The following is a 16,341-nucleotide window of genomic DNA, read 5'->3' as shown; positions in this document are numbered from 1 at the left end:
CAGAGGGGAGCCATTAAAATGTGAGGTGAAGAATGTGAGAGGGGTCGTTGATGATTTTGGCTGCCTGTCTAAGAGCCTGTTGGCTGAAAACCTGAGCCAGAGTTCTGACAGGCCAATGATTTTAGAGCTGCAGTCTGTTCGTGTATGAAGGCTGAGGGAGTGGAACCAGCTGGTGATGGAGAAGGTCATGATGCTTTCCAGGAAGGCGTAGTGTGCAAAAGTGAGGCTTGAGATGTCACTCATGGACTCCGAGACCCTATAGTGATAGACGCTGCTCCCACCTTAGCAACAAGGAGGGAATGGACCCCAACCACATTTGTGCTACAGGCCAAATCTGCTCTTCACCATCCTGACGTGGTGGGTCACATCCAACAGGGCACAGGAGGATTTGGTCTTGGAACAGTAACACCTCTCTGGCAACAGGTGTCTGTACCCAACGGTCGAAAAATGGTAGGGGTGGAGGTGCGTGGACAGAAGGAAACAGCCAGACATGCCAGAGCCGTAGCACTGGAAGCATCGCTGGTGAATTGGGAGAGTGTTGAAAAGAGGAAACTCACATGGAAATCTGGGGAATGGAGGCGAATAGGCTGCGTTTCATCATCAGAGCCACATATGATGTGGAAAGGACCCATCCTGTAGATCATTGGTTAAATCAGTGGTTCCCAAATTTTTTTGCTAGGCCCCCCTTTGTTTTACAAGAAAAATGTTCGCGCCCCCCCTCCCCCATGCGCGCGCACACGCATGCACGCGCACGCACGCACGCACGCACACGCACACACAAACACATGCCCCAACCACACACGCCCATATTTTGCTCCATTGCGGTTTATTTCACATCTCAAACATTTAGTAAACAATTAAGCAAATACAAGTAACCTGCAGATAAACTACTAACTCTTTTACGCTACGTCCGCACCTACACGGGTATTTTTGAAAACGCAGCTGTTTCGTCCACGTAAACGGCGTTTCGAATCAGCGAAAACTGAGATTTTTTTAAAACTCCTTTTTTGAATTTACGTGCGGACGAGGAATACAGAGTTCGTCACGCAGCGTCAAAGGTATGTGCCTTATTTCACGTCACGCTGTGCGCCACGTTATTGTTTACATGAGATGAACTGCCTGCAAACATATATTTGTCATTAAGTAGCTCAGTTTACATTGGTCTGATTTCATTCTCACAGCTGGGCGAGTGTCAAAAAACTGCACAACATGAAATTTAATGGCAATAAAACATGAGACAGTCCTGTGAGGTTGGAGTTATTTTTAGATACTCATAGGTCATAGTTTTAGAAACACTTCTGCAGCTATTTCCCCATGTCTTTGTTCTCCTGTCCGTGTGACGACAAACTGCATCTGCCAGTAAGAGAATAATAGCTCATCGGGGAAATGTAATGTACAGTCAGTTTACAGGCATGCAAAAGTGTCAAGTCGTTGTTGACAGTGTTGTCAGTGCCAAGAAAAGATCTGAAGATAAGATACAAAAATGTCGCTGGTTAAATGAGTTAATAGATGACAAACAAGTGAGAATAAATGATGTGAGATTTCATGGAAGCACGGCCTTATTAAAGGCTCTGCGTTTGACACACCTGAAGCTTACAGAAGTTTTATTCAGCTGAAGAAAAACCAACAGTATAAAGACAACAAATCAGGAAATATTCAACCCTATCGGCTTTGTTTTTGTTATTCTTCCAGTTATTTTCAGTAAGTTCTGGATAAACTTAGTGAGGTGGGGTAACCTTCGTCCCCACCGCTGGCACCTTTGTCGATTCTTTGTCCGACGGCTCCCCGTGTCTCGGTGTCTCTGAGCAGAGGTGGTGACACATCACTGCTTTGGAGCCATGAAAAGGGACACAGCTGCAGCATCTGTCCAGCATTTTGTACAGTACTGTACTCTACAGTCTCCAGCAGATCAGGACAACAGTGTTTATGACAACAGCAACCATTTGGTTAGGTACACCTGTACAAATATACTAATACAAATATCTAGTCAGCCAATCACATGGTAATAACAGGTCAAGACTAGGGGCGGGTTTTTCTAATCGATTTATCGATTAAAATCGATTCTGGCTTGGATAACGTGAAATCGATTCATTAAAATCCTGAATCGATTTTTTAATTTAAATGAATTTTTCCCGAAATGCCAGAATCTCAGGTGAAACCTCACAAAACTTCAACAACCACCAAAGATGAAAACAGTAACTGAGAGCAGGAACAGGCTTCTGCACAGAGACGTGAACACAAAGCTCGACCCGCCGACGCATCAGGATCAGCGAGCTGTGACTTTCTCAGCGACGGCACGGACACGGTCGGGGCTGAAAGCCGACAGCTCGCTGACTCTGTCGGCGGGTCGAGCTTTGTGTTCACGCCCTTTTTGCGCTGATTCTGAAGCTGTTAGTTTGATCTCTCTCCAAACAACATTGACCGAACCAGCAGCAAAAGAAGATCCAAACTACGCTTCACACAAACATCGTCATGAATTCACTCTGACTTTTGCTGTTTTGCTTCCACCAGGATAAAGTCACACTTCATGCACATTCTCTGCCGTTGTTTACAGGCTGTCGGACGCTGTTTGTTTCCTTTTACTTACTTCCGAAAAGAAAAACCTAATTTCTGCCGTTCAATACTGAACAAATTTAAACTTTTTGAAATGATACAAAATGCAAAACGCTGTGTCTGTAATAAAACCGCTGTAACTTCAGAGGTGATGTTCATGTGCTGATTAATGGTTTTCTTTCGTTTTTGATCGACTGCAGAATATTTTTATAAAATCCAGAACAGGAAAATCTGCTTCATGTTTTTCTGTTTTATCCTCAGCTGCTTTGACACAAAGGCCTCTGCTGTGACGCTCACACCTTTGATAAAGTCTTGCGTGTGTCAGCTTCCTTTTTATAGATACAAAAATATGTAAATGTGCTGATCTGAATTATAATATTTCTGTCTGTCAAAATTCACCTTGTGAATCGGAATCGAATCGATTCTAGAAGTCAGTGACGATACCCAGCCCTAGTCAAGACCACCTGCTGAAGTTCAACCTGAGCATCAGAATAAGGAAGAAGGCCATTTAAGGGAAGGTAACATGTAACACTGGTGCCAGACAGGCTGGTCAGACTGGTTCAAACTGATAGAAGGAAGAAAAACTGAGGTCATATGAAGAATTTAGGTTTGCTGGTTTCCATTCAATTTTTAAAAGACACGCTGTAGAAGAGAGCCAAAGATTAACAATAACTAATGATTCGATGCAGAGAGGTCTGTTAACACATAGTGAGTGAAGAAGAAACACCCAGTGCATCATGGGAATCCCCCGGCAGCCTAAACGTATTGCAGCATCACTAAGGGAGGGTTCAGGGTCACCTGGTCCAGCCCTCCCATATAGAAAAGATATATATAAATCTTATAAAGTTTGTATCTGTCTTGTTTGAAAGTTGTATGAAAAGCATACAAGAGTGAAAACAGATATAAGATCCATTGAAAAATTATATAAATGAAACCTGTATGTTTTGGATACTTACCAAAACAATATATAAAAGTAATGAGAAAGTGGCCACTTTCATGAGTGAATCATATAAGCCTTACATGATTCACTTTATGAAGTAAGCCAAATCTTATGCAAGTCTTTTATAAGTTTTTTCTATTTCTTTTCCATATGGGCTTAATATATACTAACAAAAAGGAAAGTTTGAAGCCTAATCTTGAAAGTAGAGATAGTGTCTGTCTCCCGAATCCAAACTGGAAGCTGGTTCCACAGAAGAGGGGCCTGAAAACTGAAGGCTCTGCCTCCCATTCTACTTTTAAATAGCAATAGACCGATCCGATATTACATATCGGTATTGGCCCCTGGCAGGGCTTCCTTGGATGAGGATGTCTAATGATAATGGCCGAAACACCCAATGAATCCAAGGTCCACTACTGACGATCTATTACAATCTAAATTAGATTCCTAATCCCCAAACCTAACCAAGGAAGGTTAAAAAACAACAAAAAGCCTAACAAAATGGCAGAATAGCTTTTGATAAAAGACCGAAACAGCCTGTGAAGTTGCGGCAGACAATGATGAGTCCCGCTGGTGAAGTTTCCAGGCTGCCTTCCCTCATAGTAGCCATCCCTCAAGACCTTCTCCATCTGAAGCAATGCATTATCAGGGATAGTAACATCTACTCCTTTTATTGAAATAATACATTCAGAAGGGCAACCAGGGAAGTGGAGGCAGATGGGGAGAATGAGACATGGCTGAACGAAATCACCGAATCACAAGAAGAAAAGCAAAACTGAAAGCAAAGCAAAAGTAACACTGACTCTCAAAGTAAAGCAGCAAATGGGAAAACACAGACACACAAGGGAACTGGATACAGGAGACTCAAGAGGATGCAACACAGCTCAGAACTGCGAAAAGGTCTAAATAAAGTAAGTGGAAAATACGTAAAAACCACAAACATTAAGCAAACTGGGAATTACAAAAGATAGTTAAAGTAGAAAGTCCAAAAACAACCTCACAAACGCTGAGTAAACTGAGCCACCAGTGAGTTTCCTGATCTTTATCTACTCAAACCAGCAGAAGCTCTTTGACTAAACTGGAGATTCAACTCATCTTTGCCTTTCTGATTCATGTCTGAACATCTGGCCTGCAAACATATATTTGTCATTAAGTAGCTCAGTTTACATTGGTCTGATTTCATTCTCACAGCTGGGCGAGTGTCAAAAAACTGCACAACATGAAATTTAATGGCAATAAAACATGAGACAGTCCTGTGAGGTTGGAGTTATTTTTAGATACTCATAGGTCATAGTTTTAGAAACACTTCTGCAGCTATTTCCCCATGTCTTTGTTCTCCTGTCCGTGTGACGACAAACTGCATCTGCCAGTAAGAGAATAATAGCTCATCGGGGAAATGTAATGTACAGTCAGTTTACAGGCATGCAAAAGTGTCAAGTCGTTGTTGACAGTGTTGTCAGTGCCAAGAAAAGATCTGAAGATAAGATACAAAAATGTCCCTGGTTAAATGAGTTAATAGATGACAAACAAGTGAGAATAAATGATGTGAGATTTCATGGAAGCACGGCCTTATTAAAGGCTCTGCGTTTGACACACCTGAAGCTTACAGAAGTTTTATTCAGCTGAAGAAAAACCAACAGTATAAAGACAACAAATCAGGAAATATTCAACCCTATCGGCTTTGTTTTTGTTATTCTTCCAGTTATTTTCAGTAAGTTCTGGATAAACTTAGTGAGGTGGGGTAACCTTCGTCCCCACCGCTGGCACCTTTGTCGATTCTTTGTCCGACGGCTCCCCGTGTCTCGGTGTCTCTGAGCAGAGGTGGTGACACATCACTGCTTTGGAGCCATGAAAAGGGACACAGCTGCAGCATCTGTCCAGCATTTTGTACAGTACTGTACTCTACAGTCTCCAGCAGATCAGGACAACAGTGTTTATGACAACAGCAACCATTTGGTTAGGTACACCTGTACAAATATACTAATACAAATATCTAGTCAGCCAATCACATGGTAATAACAGGTCAAGACTAGGGGCGGGTTTTTCTAATCGATTTATCGATTAAAATCGATTCTGGCTTGGATAACGTGAAATCGATTCATTAAAATCCTGAATCGATTTTTTAATTTAAATGAATTTTTCCCGAAATGCCAGAATCTCAGGTGAAACCTCACAAAACTTCAACAACCACCAAAGATGAAAACAGTAACTGAGAGCAGGAACAGGCTTCTGCACAGAGACGTGAACACAAAGCTCGACCCGCCGACGCATCAGGATCAGCGAGCTGTGACTTTCTCAGCGACGGCACGGACACGGTCGGGGCTGAAAGCCGACAGCTCGCTGACTCTGTCGGCGGGTCGAGCTTTGTGTTCACGCCCTTTTTGCGCTGATTCTGAAGCTGAAGGTTTGATCTCTCTCCAAACAACATTGACCGAACCAGCAGCAAAAGAAGATCCAAACTACGCTTCACACAAACATCGTCATGAATTCACTCTGACTTTTGCTGTTTTGCTTCCACCAGGATAAAGTCACACTTCCTGCACATTCTCTGCCGTTGTTTACAGGCTGTCGGACGCTGTTTGTTTCCTTTTACTTACTTCCGAAAAGAAAAACCTAATTTCTGCCGTTCAATACTGAACAAATTTAAACTTTTTGAAATGATACAAAATGCAAAACGCTGTGTCTGTAATAAAACCGCTGTAACTTCAGAGGTGATGTTCATGGGCTGATTAATGGTTTTCTTTCGTTTTCGATCGACTGCAGAATATTTTTATAAAATCCAGAACAGGAAAATCTGCTTCATGTTTTTCTGTTTTATCTTCAGCTGCTTTGACACAAAGGCCTCTGCTGTGACGCTCACACCTTTGATAAAGTCTTGCATGTGTCAGCTTCCTTTTTATAGGTACAAAAATATGTAAATGTGCTGATCTGAATTATAATATTTCTGACTGTCAAAATTCACCTTGTGAATCGGAATCGAATCGATTCTAGAAGTCAGTGACGATACCCAGCCCTAGTCAAGACCACCTGCTGAAGTTCAACCTGAGCATCAGAATAAGGAAGAAGGCCATTTAAGGGAAGGTAACATGTAACACTGGTGCCAGACAGGCTGGTCAGACTGGTTCAAACTGATAGAAGGAAGAAAAACTGAGTAATAATAATAGCTGAATAATAGCTCATCGGGGAAATGTAATGTACAGTCAGTTTACAGGCATGCAAAAGTGTCAAGTCGTTGTTGACAGTGTTGTCAGTGCCAAGAAAAGATCTGAAGATAAGATACAAAAATGTCCCTGGTTAAATGAGTTAATATATCAAATTCAAATTCAAATTTTCAAATTTGAATTTGAGAGACCATGGACGGCTGGCGACAGCAAGTGGCCGTAACTGACCCGAGGGCAGAGAGCTAGGAACTTTGTTCCGAGCACAGATGGTACATGCAGCGACATACTCCTGGACGCCCGTCGCCAGAGCATGCCACCAGAACAAGCGTTGTAAGAACGTGACGGTATGGTTCTTACCCGGGTGGCAGGAGAACCTAGCTGTGTGCACCCAATGAATGACCTTGCCACGGACAGCTGTGGGAACATACTGTCGGGCCGACAGTATGTTCCCACAGCTGTCCGTGGCCCAAACCGGGATCAGGTTCCAGTCGCAAAGCCTCCCTGATCAACTTCTCGATCTCCCACGTCACCGCACCCACCACACAGCTGATGATATTGCTCTCCTCCTCCACCTCCCCCTACCCACTGGGAGCAAACTGGCGTGAGAGGGCATCCAGCTTGGTGTTACGCGACCCTGGCCTGTAAGTGATGACAAGATCAAAACAAGCAAAAAACAAGGCCCACCTGGCTTGCCGGGCGTTGAGGCGTTTGGCCGTCTGCAGATACGACAGATTCTTATGGTCCGTCCAGACCAGCACCGGATGCACACTCCCCTCCAGCCAGTGGCGCCATTCGTCCAAGGCCAACTTGATCACCAGGAGCTCCCGATCCCTGACATCATAATTACGCTCCGCCTGAGAAAGACGATGGGAGAAGAAGGCGCAGGGATGGAGTCTACCTTCCACTCGTTGGGAAAGGACTGCGCCCACACCAGAATCCACTTCCACAATGAAGGGTCGAGACAAATCTGTTTGAACGAGAATGGGGGCAGACGAGAACAACAGTTTCAGTCGCACAAAAGCCTGTTGGGCCTGGGGCGACCACACAAACTGCTGTTTAGGAGAAGTGAGAGCAGTCAACGGCAACACCACAGTGCTAAAGTTACGAATGAACTTCCGGTAGAAATTCGCAAAGCCCAAGAATTTTTGGAGTGCCTTCCGAGTCTTAGGCTCCGGCCACTCCACCACTGCCTTGACCTTAGCAGGATCTGCTCTCAACTGCCCCCGATCAATCACAAACCCCAGAAAAGACACAGTTGGGACGTGAAATTCACACTTCTCACCTTTGACGAACAGGCGATTCTCCAACAGCTGTTGAAGCACCAGCCTCACATGTTCAACACGCTCCTCACGAGTCTTGGAAAAAATGAGAATATCATCCAAGTACACAAAAGCAAAGTGGTTAATGAAATCCCGAAGCACGTCATTCACCATAGCCTGAAAGACAGCCGGAGCATTAGTAAGACTGAAAGGCATGACCAAATATTCGAAATGGCCCAAGTGCGTGTTGAATGCGGTCTTCCACTCGTCCCCTTCTCGAATACGAACCAAATGATAGGCACTGCGAAGGTCCAGCTTAGTATAAATGGTGGCTCCCTGGAGCAACTCAAATGCGGACGCCAACAGAGGGAGAGGATATTTGTTCTTGATGGTGATCTTGTTGAGACCACGAAAGTCAATGCAGGGGCGAAGGGATTTGTCCTTCTTGTCGACGAAAAAGAATCCTGCCCCTAGTGGAGAAGTCGACGGTCGAATGATGCCAGCGGAGAATGAGTCGGTAATATAGCGCTCCATGGACTCGCGCTCAGGCTTGGACAGGCTTGGACAGGCTTGGACAGGCTGTACAGGCGGCTGGTGGCCAGTGTAGCTCCTGGAAGCAAATCAATGCCACAATCGTAAGGTCGGTGAGGCGGAAGCGATGAGGCCAAACTCTTGCTGAACACTTTAGCTAGATCATGATATTCAGCCGGAACAACAGAGAGATCAGAAGCACAGACAGAGTCCTTCGCCACAGTCGGCGTCAGATTGGGAACAGCAGACCGTAAGCACTGCTTATGACACCACTCACTCCATCCCCCCACACTACCCTGGGCCCAATCTATCTGAGGGTTATGACGTTGAAGCCACGGGTAACCCAACACTAATGGAGTATCAGGCGCCTTAAACAGAAACAAACTTAGCTTTTCAACATGATTACCAGAAAGAACCAGCGTGATTTCATGCGTGCGATGCGTGACTTTGGCCAGCACTTCCCCATTGAGGGCAGACACATGTAAGGGAAGATGCAGGGAAACAAGCGGGACCCCCAATCTCCTGGCTAAAGTCTCGTCCATAAAGCTTTGTTCTGTGCCCGAATCCACTAGTGCGTTACAGGAATGAGTTATGGACTGAAAGATAAGCTTGGCGGGGCAGCTGAGGTGGGGTAACACATCTCCCGTCGCACCCATCAGTAACCCCACCGCTACTGACGGGCCGAATCTTTTAGCCGGGACGGGCAAGAGTCTGCAAAGTGCCCCTTCTTTCCGCATGCAAAGCACTCACCCATCTGGCGTCTCTTCCTCCACCCCGGCTTGCTGAATCTAGCTCGCCCTAGCTGCATCGGCTCCTCCCCTGTTTCCTCAAGTTTACGCTCCCCCTGTCCTCCCCCATCGGAAGAAGCGCTCAGCCAACCACCTGGGCTTCCTGTTGCCTGGCGGGCTTCCTCAGCCTGCCCTCCGTATTCTCGCATGTGGTCATCAAGGCTGATACACATATTAATCAAAGCATCCAATGATGTAGGTAAGTCGTTGGTGGCCAACTCACGTCTGATTCCGTCATTCAGGCTATTGAGAAGTGCTTTGTCCTCCCAGCCAGTTTCCTCAGCCAAGATCCAAATATCCACAGAGAAATCCGCCACACTCTTTTTGCCCTGTTTTAAAGAAAACAACCAGTGAGCAGCTGCATCCGGATTAGAACCTTTATCAAAAACACTGCGGAATTTGGTCAGAAAGTCAGGATAAGACACATTGGGGTCGGAACGCAGCACTGCCTGAGCCCATTTCAGTGCTCTCCCAGTCATGAGTTGCACCATGAGGGCAATTTTGGCACCGTCGGTAGCATAGGCTTGAGTCTGTTGGCGAAAACTCAAATCGCACTGGGTTAAGAAGCCGCTACACTTATCTAAATCCCCTGAAAACTTTTCAGGCACAGGTAAGGTGTGCTCACGCATGGGTGGAGGTGGGGAGGGAGGAAGAGGGCAGGCGGCCGCAACACTTAAGGAGGACAACTGAGGCGAAACATTAGCTGCTGCTGGGCCAGGGGATTGCCACATACCTTTTAGTTCCGTTACTACCTGAAGCAGGGTGCCCTGTTCCTTAGAAATATGCTGAAACATCTTCTCGTGTCATTCCAAGAAGAGATAGCTCCCGTTGTACAGGATCGGAGTCCGCCGAGTCCAAGGCTGGTTGGATCATTCTGTCAGGGTGGGTGTAGAAAAGAGGACTTTATGCAGGACTCCTTTGGGAGAAGACAGTGGATTTATTTAAAGTGCGGTAAAGGTGCAACAGTTCAATAATATATATAAATATAATGATGGGTGTCCAGGTGTGGTCTCGTCCCTTTCCTCCTGGCAGTGCTCGTGGCCGTGAAGTGAAAACACACGTAGCGACTCCTTCCAAACAGTTATCCCAAGTGGCGGTCCAGCTCCCGTGATCTCTCTCTCCGTTTCCCTCCTGGTGGCAAACACACAAACACACACGGGGTAACTAAACAATCTTCAGATCAACGTAACTGCCACAAAAACCATCCGCGCTGCTCTACCGTGCTTCACACAATGATCCAGCGCAGACCGAAGCTCGATCGCCCTGTTAAGAAGGCAGCCCGGGAGATGGCGGATAATTGGCTACAGCTGGTCGGCTCCGATCGACAACAGGTGCGGCCAGTCTCTGCGCGGGAACACTCTCGGGAATGCTCGTCATCGCTCGGAGGTAAACAATCCCGTTCCGAGAGAGAGAGAGAGGGAGAGGGGAAGGGAGCGACATGCACCCAATAACACATGGGCAGGCAGCCAGGTGAGGGCTGTCGGACCATGACAGCCACTTTCATGAGTGAATCATATAAGCCTTATATGATTCACTATATGAAGTAAGCCAAATCTTATGCAAGTCTTTTATTAGTTTTTCCTATTTCTTTTCCATATGGGCTTAATATATACTAGCAAAAAGGAAAGTTTTAAGCCTAATCTTGAAAGTAGAGATAGTGTCTGTCTCCTGAATCCAAACTGGAAGCTGGTTCCACAGAAGAGGGGCCTGAAAACTGAAGGCTCTCCCTCCCATTCCACTTTTAAATAGCAATGGACCGATCTGATATTACATATCGGTATTGGTACTATACTGACCTAAATATTGGAGAGAAATAAAAATATATAATCCGATTTATTAAATATCACAAAAGCACCTCACAAAACTTGCGACATGGCATAACCCAGCACGTCGGAGCAGTATGCGTCATGTGATAGAGCGGCTTTGGCACGCGAGACCTGTTGGCGGTTTGGTTAAGCATTTGGAGCCTCGCTACCAAACCGGCATTTCATCTCTGAGGAAACTATCCCAGAGTAAGTAAATAAAGCAAGTGTGTAAGTTCGTCTCTGAATGTTTGTAAAGTATTCCCACATTAAGCTTAACAACCGATATTTTAAGCGACTGGATTTATTCTGCGTCGTTATGCTGTCAGCTCCCCCTTCTCCTCTCATTCTCTCCCCTCCCTCTCCTGTTGCTACTTCAATCATGAAACTGATCAGTGATCAGCTGATCGGCTTTTCTCTCTTGTTTGTTTATCACCCACTTTGCGCCAGAAAGAGGAAACCAGCGGATGTCGCGCTAAACAACAGCAGCACGTTTAAGCTTGATCAGCTGTTGTTAGAATTTATTTAATATTAATTTCTAGTATCAGCTGATGTTTGCTGGAGCCACAGCTGTAAAGCTGCTGGTCATGATGTTGGTTTGGATATGTGGTGAGAGGGAAACATGAAGATGAAACCAGGAGATGTCCTTACTGGATCATCAGAGCTGTGATGGAGAAACAGGTTTACCTTTTAGGTGACACGAATAAATTGAAGGTAAGACAAATAACACCAGGATCCTTTTCTAAGTAGCTGACAGCTGGTAACTGTGCAGGGGCGGATCTAGTAAAGTTTTTGCCAGGGGGCCAGGTAGGCCATTAACAGGGAGAGGGGGACACAAAGAAATACTTTTCTTTCTTATTCTCATTTAAAATGTCTAGCTTTTAATAAATAATTATCTGAATCTTACAACCAAAGTTTTTATCTGATATAAAATGTATAGAAATCACACATATACCAACAAGACTGTGTACATCACTGTCACAACAGCATTTGTTTTCATTCAAAGGCTTTATGGCTTTGAATGAAAACCTGGTGAAATACCTTGTGGGCCGGTCTCTCTTCAAAATGCCTGGGCCGGTTTTTTGTCCCAGTCCAGCCCTGATGATTAAGAATGTATCAAGTTGTATGTCAGTATGATCAAACAGCATGTAAGTTGGCAGATTACAGGAACCACCTGAGTGAGACAACGAGGATGTGGACAAGTGGGTGAAAAATTTGTTTAACAGACAGCTCACCCAAACAGAGAAAACATCCTTGCTAAAGGACTGAATTTTGCTGTCACGCCGAGACAAATCCCACTAGTGGAGCTGATCACAGCCACAGAAACAGCAATTCGAAACAACAATATTGCAGAAGTGGAAGCAGAGCAACTACAGACGAAAGTTTCAGCCTGTCTCAGCAATGCAAAACCCCCAGCATCCAACATCACCATGGAGGAGAGGAAGGCACGCACATCACTTAGTAATGACAACAACATCGTCAACAACATCATCAACAACAACGTCATCCTTCCGGCAGACAAGGGCAGGTGCACAGTATTGCTAAACCAGAAAGACTATCATGAGAAAATTCTGTCACTGCTCAGTAGTGGTGCAGCGGATCATGGTTGATTCGTTATCCGAACCGATCCCACGCCACGGTTTGGCACGCACGTGATCCGAAGATTCGAAAAAGAAGAAAAAAAAGTATGTGTGTGGTGCACATGGTGGATCTGTCAAGCGATAGCAATGGTCAGCGCTAGCGGTCCAAGGGGAGGAGCAGAGGAGTTCGCTGTATTTAAGCAGCCCTTTGCTGCCCAATCCAACCGGGCTAAAGCTATTACAAAAGCTATTGCGGTGTTTAGCTGCAGACGGGAGGCCGTATTCCGTTGTGCAAAACAAGGGTTTAAACTATGATGAACATGCTTGAGCCACATATGATATCCTGTTGCCCGTCCACTTTAGCGGCAAGATCGTTCCAGGCATGTATGAGCAGGAAAAGTTTAAAGTTATGGCTGAACTGTCCCAGGCATCTTCTGTTGCCCTACCTACTACAAATGGGTGGACCTCCAGGGAAACGGAAAGCTACGTGACTGTGACAGCTCATTACCCTATCTCGGAGGGAGATAGGGTTAGACCATTCATGCATCCTGAGACCATTCATGTGTGGGGTTGCTTCTCATCCAAGGGAGTGGGCTCACTCACAATTTTGACAAAGAAAACAGCCATGAATCAAGAATGGTACCAAAACATCCCCTGAAAGCAACTTCTTCCAACTATCCAAGAACAGTTTGATGAAAAACAATGCCTTTTCCAGCACGATGGAGCACCGTGCCATAAGGCCGAAGTGATACCTAAGTAACTTGGGAAACAAATCATTTTAGGTCCATGGCCAGGGAGCTCCCCAGACCTCAGTCATATTGAGAACTTGTGGTCAATCCTCAAGAGGCAGGTGGACAAACAAAAACCCGCTGATTCTGACAAACTCCAAGCATTGATTATGACAGAATGGGTTGCTATCAGTCAGGATTTGGCCCAGAAGTTGATTGACAACATGCCAAGGCCAACTGCAGAGGTCTTGAAAAAGAAGGGCCAACCCTGCAAATATTGACTCTTTGCATAAACGTGATGTAATTCTCAATAAAAGCATTTGAAACTTATGAAGAGCTTGTAATTATACTTCAATACATCACAGAAACACCTCACACAAAGATCTAAAAACACTGAAGCACCAAACTTTGTGAAAACTAATATTAGTGTCATTCTCAAAACCTTTGGCCACGACTGTATGTATGGTCAGCAAGGTATCATCTATCTTAAGTGCCCCTTGGGGATAAATGATTTTTTTTTCCACTTTGACTGTAAATTGACTTGATTATGTGTAACCAGTTGGAAATTATATATTAGTGTTTTTCAATCAAATCAATCCTTTTATACAGTTTGCGTCTCAAACTTTGTTGGTGTAACATTTTTGTTAAATACTTGTGTATTTCACCCAAAACCCTTTTTAAAAAAAAAAAAAATTACATTTTGCATTTTAATCTCCTGCCTGTATGATCTGAGTCTGTGTGCGTTCGTGTGTGTGTGCGCTGCATGGTTGCCCACATCACAGCTCCTTTCAGCATAGCCGGAGGAGAGGTGTCCTGGCAGGCGCGTGACACACAGATCAGAGCCATATTTCTGTGTTGCAGACAGTGTTGGTCAAGTTACTTGAAAAAAGTAATCAGTAACTAATTACTGATTACTTCCCCAAAAAAGTAATCCCGTTACTTTACTGATTACTTATTTTCAAAAGTAATTAATTACTTAGTTACTTAGTTACTTTTTAAAAACACGATTTACAACCTGAAGAGGTGATAAAGTGATAGATCTTTCAGCCCAATTCTACTTTTTCTACATAATCCATCATACAGAATGTAATCAAATGGAAAAGTCTCTTTTTAAAACTTGTTTTATTAGTTTTAATCTTTTAACTTTATGCATCAAGCAAAAATGTAATTATATGCAACATTCTCTGACTGGAAGAAATTAGTTTAACATTTAAACCTATTTTCTGCACATTCCAGCACATAAAATAAAATATTTTTTGTGTTTACACTCAGTCTTTCAAATAGATGCAAGTAAAACACAGCAGAAAATAAATAAAATCAAAGACTCAGCGGTCCTGTTGCTCTATTTTCACCTGTAAAGCAGGAGTGAGGTAGGCGGAGGTTTACCCTGGTGCAGGTGTGCCGCGGTCAGTGGAAGAATCCGCGAGTTTCTCTGTGAGTTTCCCATTACGTCGTAGCTACTCGGTGCTTGTTGGAAGTTTAGGGTTTTTTTCGCTGTAAAAAGAAGTTTTCTTCCCACGCACAGCGGACACTAATGTTTTTGTCACTTTTTATGGAATCAAACTCAAAGTAAGGTCAGTACTTCCACGCTTTAAACGCTGCACGCTCATACTCTCTCTGCACTGATATATGATCCATTGTTGATCTGCACACAGCTGTTGTCACGAACGGCGCACTCGCTTACGTCACTGTCGTGAGACATTCTCGCAAAAAATCACGGTTTTAGTAACGCAGTAACTCAGCGTTCCTACGGGAAAGTAACGGTAATCTAATTACTGTTTTTGCAATAGTAATCCCTTACTTTACTCGTTACTTGAAAAAAGTAATCAGATTACATTAACGCATAACGCGTTACTGCCCATCTCTGGTTGCAGATGTGCAGTAAAGACCCAGTGCTGTCTCCTGCCTCTTACTTTCACGCCAGAACACAACGCAATGACAGGCGTATCACATGGTGCCGTGACACTGTGGATTTGTCAAGCATCGACGTAATCTTGATCACTGTGGGGAGCTCTTCGTAATTGCCCTTGTTCCATGTTGGTTACTTTTCCTAGCTTGTGTAAGACTTTTTGAATGAGCTTGGATATTTAATCTGCTCAATTCTGATCCTGAATAACATCAAGTGTTAGTTACAAATACTGTGTTTGGTTTTGTACAGTTACACTATTTGGAATTTTTTTGTGAACCAGATGCTTTATTCATCATTATGGAGTCAGCATCTGGTTCAGAGGCAAGTGGTGTTCCTGATGGGGAGGTTTCCTCTCATGTGAGTTTGGGGCGAGGGTGGTTTCTTGGGGATGGGGTTCAGACACCTAAACTTGGTGTATCATTTGTTCCCAAGTTTTGTTCCACTCGTCTCCAGGTTCCCCTGTGACGTTCAGACCCCGCAGAAAGCTTCCAATGCTGGGTTGAGTACACTCATCTCAGATTTGGCCAATCAGATTGGTCAGTCCATTGTAGCCCAGCTGCAAGGTGATAAGGAGACCAGTATGTCTACTGGGGCCTTTAAGGCTGAGCAGGGACCTCCTGAGCTAAATTTGTCTGGGGTGAAACTTGTCTTGCAATCAGACATCAAGGGGCCGCCAGTTTTCAGGGATGACGGCAGTGATAAGTTCTCATTCAGACCCGTATTTCTGTGTTGCAGGTATGGAGATGTTCTTATGTTTTGGGGATGCGGTCTTTCATTCATTGTTTTTATGGTACAGTGTTTTATTGCCTGTTGGATGGCGATTATTATTTTGATTGTACTTAAGTATAATGTTTGAACTATAAGCACTAGAATATTGGGTCCTGGTTATTCAATCGTATTTGTCTGACTGTTTATTTGTTTTTTAATTATTTTGTTTATTGTTCTTATAAGTTGTTTTTGATGATTTTTCAGTGACATATTATTTATTTTGTGCTTTTTGTTTTCAGAGAGCTTAAGTTAATGTTGTAAAACAATTTGTTGTATTTGATCTATTATATTATTGTAGTGTTAATGAAGCTGCAGACACAGCTCC

Source organism: Mchenga conophoros, linkage group LG4 (genome assembly GCF_057382185.1).
Source record: "Mchenga conophoros isolate Kocher_MC1m ecotype Shallow Benthic linkage group LG4, M_conophoros_male_GT1.1, whole genome shotgun sequence".
NCBI lineage: Eukaryota > Metazoa > Chordata > Actinopteri > Cichliformes > Cichlidae > Mchenga > Mchenga conophoros.
Note: the sequence above shows the minus strand (reverse complement) of the source record.